Source organism: Schistocerca serialis, chromosome 2 (assembly GCF_023864345.2).
Source record: "Schistocerca serialis cubense isolate TAMUIC-IGC-003099 chromosome 2, iqSchSeri2.2, whole genome shotgun sequence".
Taxonomy (NCBI): Eukaryota; Metazoa; Arthropoda; class Insecta; order Orthoptera; family Acrididae; genus Schistocerca; species Schistocerca serialis.
In genome coordinates, this window is record NC_064639.1 from 1,159,015,654 (window position 1) to 1,159,024,048 (window position 8,395).

The window sequence follows — 8,395 nt, forward strand, 5'->3', positions numbered from 1 at the left end:
TTAATAAAGGGTGCATGATTTGATCAGTTGAAGCAGAGTCCAGAAAAAAAATTATTTATTTTGAACATCAGTTTGTCAGGAAACACTGCTGCTCAAAGAGTAAATGTTACTGCTGAAAATGTACTAAACCAATTGTCAGAGAAAACTCAATGCTTAAGAGTGGTTCTCTTTAGCTCTGTATGAGCCAATATGTTTCAGACATTGCACAGGTGTTAATTTTTATTTGAGAGATAAACAAAAACTATGAAGTGCATGAAGAGCTTCTTGCAGTTCGTAGCATTTCCAGAACAGAAATTTTTAAAAGAGTGTAAAATGCTGTTCAGGAAAACAAATTTCAGTGGAAAAACTTAAGGTGTATCACAACTGATGGTGGTGAAAACAAGTGTAGAAAAATAAAGATGTCGTAGCTCTTCTGTCAAAGGCAGAAGAAAATGGCGGTGCATTAAAACTACTAACTGTACACTGTGTCACTCATCAACAGCCTTTGTGTCAAAAATACTGGGATAAGTCTGAAGTTTTAAAGCCACTCATGTTAGCTGTTAATTTTACAAGATCACATGCTCTCAACCATCTTCAATCCCATGAGTTTATTAAAGATTCAAGAAAATGAATTTCCATAATGTACATCAGAACCCTGGCTTAGATGTGGAAAAGCTCTGATGCGATGTTTTGAGCTCCAAACAACAATCGAAATTTTCTTGCATGAAAGGGCTTATCCTCTGGCTGAGGTACAAAACGATGAGTGCTTCTGGAGGTCATAATTTTATACAGGTTTTTGTAGTTTTTCTATAAAACGTTGACTGTTTGAGAGAAAACTGAATATATCAATTTCGAAAACTTTCTCCTCATATAACATGAACTGCAGATATCATGTTCAGTGGCGGAGTAGAACTGACTGTTGGCTGGCCTTGCATTATGCATGTTGACAGTGCCATGAAATATATCTTTAAACTTCATGAAATGAAAAATTTGAAATAAAGAAAATTAATCTAGTTAAATACCAAAGAAACTACTCGTGTGCTCAATGAAAATTACATATCTGAAACTCAGATCTGAAGTACACTATGAACAACGTATGATATGAAGCACAATGTTCGACTTGGAATATCCACAGAAATAAAATATAGCTCTACTAAGAAGAAGATAACTGTTTGAAATTACCAATACTGAACACTGAAAATTAATCTACTCGCTAGTGCAACACCTAACAACACATTGTTTGCTCAAAAGCGCAAGGTGAAATCATCCCTGGAATAAAAGTGATTTACTTGTTCAGGATGCTGTTTTTGTGTTTGGAGTACTGATGTTCTTGAAGGGAATACAAGTCAGCAGATAAAGATGAATAATCTACTGTAAATGTTTTGTTTGTCAGAAACAATCTGTTACTGCATGTGGCGTAAGGTGCGATGCACACATGACAAAATATTTTAAACTGTACTTTAAAAAATCATTGAGATGGGTTTTACTTTAAAGAACATCGTTTTCGAGAAACCAAACTTTGATTCCTGACCGAAAGACTGCACAACATAACAATTACAGAATTCTCTCACTACAAAGAAACAAACATTTCAACTAATTGAGTTATTTGTGACACAATGAAAGGCAAAGAAATCATACTAACACTGACCATGAAAGTTATAAGTTATCTGAGTGACAAAGATTTCCTACAATTATCGGTAATGACAAACAAACTTTCTTGTGTAGGCCTTTGTTACCTTTAAAATCCCTCCAAAGTCTTCTTCACCAATATAAAGAACAAGTACTATAAATGAGTTTTCATCTCCATAATAAAGTATTCCAGATAGCTTTTCCCAGATTCAAAAATAAAACATCTCATTCTCTGAAAAACTCAGCTGCTTGCTTCTATGCCTCAAATAAGAATGCCCCAACGCTGCACAACTGACTGACTAGCAAGTCACGTAAGACTAAAGACAGAGTCAGGAAACTTATTAACTGCCTATGCAGTGTGATCATTCATCTTCGTACCAGTACAGTAAAGGTGGATTACTTACTGTAGCAGAAAACATGTGAGAAACTTACAATTTGACTAATCATTTCAACAATCTTAATTTAAAATTACAAGGGTAAAACTAGCAATTGCATGATATATATACACACACATTAAATCCCTTATTTTCTTTCAGTCTCAACTGAACAAAAGATGTTTCATGGATTTCAATATATGCAAACATCCAGTCAGCAACCAGAGACTCCATTTGCTTTAAATTTCGCAACTGGAAGTTTGAGTACTTTAGAAATAAATTTGGAGTCTTTTTCTACAGATTTTCATGCAGTTGCAAACAATACCAAGATTTTTCAAAAATCTTTTAACACTGATATAAAAAGCCCCGGAACTTCAATTCGAAATTGATAATTTGCTTGGCAGCGATTTTTATGAAGATAAATATTTAAATACATCATTTCTGGAATTTTATACACGTCAACACTGACGCCATTTGATCCGTTAATTTTGCTGATGGCTTCTTTCTCGCTTTCAGCACTACTTATCTCCATGAAAAAAATTCTTCAAAATGAAATATTCAAAAATATTTACAGACCTAAACTAACTGGTGACCATTTGAGATTGCTCCTGATAATTTCCACTAATAAATTTGATCCAAGATTCGAAACAATTGTTCGCTGACAGTTCTCGTTCTCTGACTGTTAATGGGCTGCCACCACAGGTAACGTGGAAGTTGGTATCTGAGTGACTATGTTCCTGACTCCAGTTAAAGGTCTTAAACCCTGATGATATTTCCAAAGGGGTAAATTGGAAGGTACTGTTACATAAATATCATTAATCATGATTACAATACTTAATTTCATTATGTGAATTGCCTATTGCCTATGTCACGAGCCATAAATTTTCAGGAAATCTCATATACTTGATTGCTGTTAAGATGTTCAGTTACATTGTACATGCCAGTTAATATGTATCTTAACTGGTCATAAAATAAAAAGGAACTGATTTTTGTATGTTCAGTTGATTATCATGATTTGTTCCGGAATCTTACTTCTGGTTTCCATAGTAATACATGCAGAATGGTTCAATGCATTCCATTCCGAAAAAATAGGTACTCAAACAGATTTTTCTTTATAGTAAGGGACATCTTATTTCTGAAGAAAATTGTCTAAAGATATTTCTTTATGCACGTGCTCTGGAATAAGTCGAAAAAGAAACATAGCATTACCATTAATGAAATTCGTAGCATACATAGCTACTGTCTTGTGGTCATCTCTAACGAATTCGTGTTAGCTAACGATGACAAATCAGAAATGGAATTCATAAAAAGATACCGCTAGGTAAAGGGTTACCATGCATTGGTGAAGAAAAGATCTTGTAACATCATTGCTCATGAATTTACAACTTCATCACAGAAGCCCGGGCAGTTGTATGAGAGACAAAAAATCCGGCGTGAGACTCATTACGATCAGTGTAGTTGACTGAATACGGCAGTGTCGGAGCTCCTACTTTACAGAGTAGAGTTTCTTTCCCACACGCCATTCGAGAGTGGAATGGTAGAGAAGTAGTATGAAAATGGTTCGATGAACCCTCTGCCAGGCACTTAAGTGTGAATTGCAGAGTAACCATGTAGATGTAGATGTAGTTCATAGGAGCATGTGTGAGATATAGTGTTCACTTACAGTGACATAAGTGACCAATTTAGCACCAGAACATGGTTTTTGAAATTGTTATTAAAGAATGAAGAAATAAAGCTAAACAGTCTTTATGGAAAATTTCATTCATCAAGCGAGTAAGTCTGTACATTTTCTTCTACTCGTGTGAATCAGTTATTATTGGAGGTGCTTGATAAGCAAGGTTAGGTTATAATAAGAAAATTACGGTGGGCCAGATGCCACACATGTGTGACCCATTACTGCAGACCGGATTGATACTGTTCACAGGCCAGTGAAGGCCCATGGGCTGTGGTTTTGAGATCTGTGGTCTATAATTACCTGACCTGAACTGATTGTTAGGTTTCCATTTACATTATTTATATTCTTGGCTATTTCTTTCTATTTTAGTTCATATGTGTTTGTACAATTCGAAGGGTTCAGAGTGAAAGCTATCTTTTTGGTTTATATATTCTGTTACAGTTCCTAGGTGTCTGTATAATTCAGAGAATTCAGAGTGTAAGTTATCTTTTGAGCACACTGTAAATTGCTATCATTGAAATTCTTACAATTGTTTAAGGTATTTTTAATAATAAAATTGCAAGTAGGCTGTTTCTGTGTTTGTATGTTGGCAGAATTACGAAGTGCTCTGCATTAATAACTGTGACAGAGCTGTGCACACCCTGTAAGAGACTCTGTGGCTGGTCGGACTAGCAGTTGGAAGTTAACAGTCAGCGATGATGGCAGTTGGAGGTGAATCGCCAGCAGTGATGGAAGTTGGAGTTGAACAATCAGCGGAAATGGAAGTTGGAAGCGAACAGCCAGCAGTGATGGAGGTTAGAGGATTATAATCGGCAGTGTTGGAGGTTTGCAGTATTAGCTGAGTGGACAGTCTGAATGTATATCTGTCACTGAGAGTTGTTACTGATGATCATATAATTTTTGAATTGGTTCTCGCATTATTAGGGTTAACACATTGTTTGCTTTGCAACAAAATCTTTCCTTTGCTAACCACACGCTTATTAGTAATTAGAGCGTTCAATAGTTAGAATCTTTTATTTAGCTGGCAGTATTGCAGGTTTTGGTATATTTTGCGGTCTGTTAAAGGCACTTTACTTTATAACTGACAATATATTTTTAAGTAAATTAGAATATTATGATGTTTCAATTAACGCTGCAAAATGGTTAAAATCCTATATCACTGAAAGGCAACAAACTGTGTAATTAGGAAACAGGCATTTATTAAGCTATCAGGGGCCAGACAACTGGGAACTACAACTGGGACCTGGTGTCCCACCAGGTTTACTCTAAGGGCCCTTTTGTTTTCTTGCACATATCACTGACCTTTGATCTGTAACATTGACAGATGCCAAATCTGGTTTGACTGAAGACGACACGCACATTGCAATAAATAGAAAATCAAGTATAATCTTAGAAAGAATAATTACTGAAATTTAAATGTTTTATAGCCAATTCCTTGCCAGTAAACTAAAAAAAAAAAACACACTGCATGCAATTTATAACTTGTTAGAGGTTTCCCACCAGTATATGTCTAAAATATGATGACAAATAGATAGAAGAAGTTGACAGTGTTAAATTACAGCTTGTTAATAATTTCAACTAGATGGAGCATACTACAGAAGTGCTGAAGCGCCTGAATTAATCTCTGTTTGCAATGCAAATGTTGTCAGACATAGATGATAAAAATAATAAAGCTGGCATACTATGCTTACTTTCATTTCATAATGTCGTATGGAATTATTTCTTGGTTTAATTCATCAAGCCAAGCTAGTTATCAGAGTCCAAAAAAATATAATAAGAATTATTTGTGGTCTGAAATCAAGAACATCCTACAGAAGCCTGTCTAGGGAACTGGGGATACTATCTACTGCTTCCCAATATAGTTATTCCTTAATGAAATTTGTCATTAAAATATATCTCATTTTCAGACAAGTAGCTCAGTTTATAGAATCAATACCAGAAATAAGAATAATCTTCACTTTGATCCAGAAATGTGTCCATTATTCAGTAACACATGTTTTCAACAACTTGCCACCAACCATAAAAAGTTTAACTATGAATTAGGATTTCTTGGTGGACATCAACTTCTACTCAGTTGATGAATTCCTAAGGAGAACGAACTCATATGTGTATGTTACTAATAATATCAAATTATTTGAGCATTAGTATGATCTGACTTCTGTACAAATTCAACACAGTAATCATTGTAAGTAAGTGTTGTACAATAGTTTGATGGTGCATGGCTACAAATCATCTAAGAATTATTATATGCAACTCATTGCATTGAAAATTTACACATTTTGTTATGAGTTATTCAATACTGCTTAAACGAAAATATGTTAGACATTTTTTTGGTTATTCCATGTCCAAGAAGACCATTTCACTTGGGATCTGTGGAAGGTAACTGGCATATTTATTTCACACTGTAAATGTTTTGTTTATTTTTGTTTTTCTGGCATGTTCTACATCTAAAGGATCTCCTTACTGTAGATCTAATGGAACGAAAAGTATATCTCATCTAATCTCCATGTGACAGAGATGATGGCTTGATTTATTGGCCTGAACTACATAACAAGTACACCAATTATTGTCTTGTCCATGTGCTTGTTAAGTCCCTATCTGGATTGCAAATTGTTAGCAATGTGTCTATAACTAATGAAGAATATTATAAACACTTTTAAAAATATCATTACTCATTGGAGTAATTAGTCTTTTCTTTCTGTTTATCGAATCCATTGAAAAGTGACTATAAAATATATATGTGCAGTTATTGCAATTTTGTTTTTGAGGTGTTAAACAAATAGTTATTTTAACTAGAATCACAACTAGTGACCCTGAGATTATTGTGAGTATGGAACAATCACGACCATTACTCTAGTTTATTGTGCTACTATAATTACACTGTTTGATGACAAAACCACCACCAACGAATCTGGCATAGAAATGAGGCGTGTGGCTTGAAAATACCATCCTTCTGGCGGAAAAATGTGAAAAAATAGATTTTGCAACTGAAATCACAATTCGTTACAGTAAATATACTGATGGGAGAAAATAATTAACATAGAGTAATGAAGTTATGGGAATACATTCGTCTAGGCAACATATTCAACTGATTAAAATTGCAAGATCACGTAAGTGCAAGATAAGCTACTGAAAATGTGATATGCTGGCACATTAATAACTGGTGTAACCACCGGATAGTTGAATCCAAGCAAGCAAGCGCGCTTGTACTGTCTTATACAGGTGCAGGATGTCGGTTTGTGGGTTGGTGTGTAACCTCTCCCTCACTTATCGACCTTAATGACAGTGAAAAATTAAACCACGTGTACCTAATGGAAATTTGGGAAAAGCAATCGTCACCGAAGTTAATCTGTCGGTAAAGAGGGAGGAAAGGGTTACATCTAAATGAAAGGAAAAATGCAAATGAAACTGGTGGAAATTAATTTTGAAAAGGGGTAAAGTTAATAAAGAAAGTAAATGTGCAGCTGTTACGTTAACAATTAACTAGTGGTAATTAGATATTTGAGATTTGGGGGAAATTATGGTCGCCAGTCCTAAGGACAATTATTATAGTAACTGAAAAAAGAAAGTTTATTACACATATAATTAGCACTAGAAGCGTGGCAACTGAAGGTTGACACGTGTAGTGTGAAAACTGGAAGTTTGTCAGAAGTAATAAATTCCGCTACACTCTGACTTAGTTTAGCAAAAGAATTAATAAAACCGGAAAATCGAAAGTTAATTTAGTGACTGAAGTTAATAGTGAGCTTTCTTTCTGAAGCACATCGAAATTCATTAAAATACAGTTAGTCTTGGACTACCTTAACAATCATTACAAAATTTGCTTGAATCTATGCAATTTAGAAATAAGAGATTTAACTTTGAACTTGAATTAAATGATTCTGAACAGTTAACAATAGTAAAATTTAGTACGTACCAGGCTGAGCTGCAGTCACAAGTAAACTAAAATACGGTAACAAAACTCGCACTCTTAATTTGTGACTGTGTAATCCAAATATTGTAGCCAGCTATGAATACTCTAACTGAACTTTGAAATTAAAGCAGTGAAATCGAATGATGCTGGCATTTGAATTTCAACGACACTCGGGTTCATTCCGGAAAAGGAATTACCTGCTTGGTAATGCAATTGGGACAATGAGTAACAAACGTTCATGCTAAGTTGCTGTAATTTTGTGATGCAACAATTTTAAAAGTTTGAAAAGCTGAGGTCAGCCATACAGTTCTAAAACTTTACGTGCTTTCAGTCTTCCTTGTTGGTTGATTGAAGGTTTGAAGCCGTCGATCGAGGAGGTGGCGACAGTCACTCATTGTCGGCCGTCGCTGTTGCAGAAGCTGGATGTTGGCGCGCCTTCTTCTCGACACGGTCACCAGACGAAACGGGCTCTTGATGTGCGCCAGCTAATGTTTCCCGTCCGCAACACCATGTCAGAAACTATCATCACATGCTGCCAAACCCCGAAAGCGCGGCAACTCGCGGGAGCGTCACACAACACACCTGCTCCACTCGCTACTCCAGCCAGACTCCCCCTCTGCCCGCGCTCCACGCGACAGTGTTCACACTACCAAAGATCCTAAACACTTTGGTTCTCCACACGACCTATCGATGTATTCGTTCGATAGCATAGTTTTCCCTAGGCCAGGCCCAGCGTATAAATACAAATAATATTCACAAAACAAACCAACATAAATGCATAAATATATATATATACAAACAGTATAACAATTACAATTTATTATA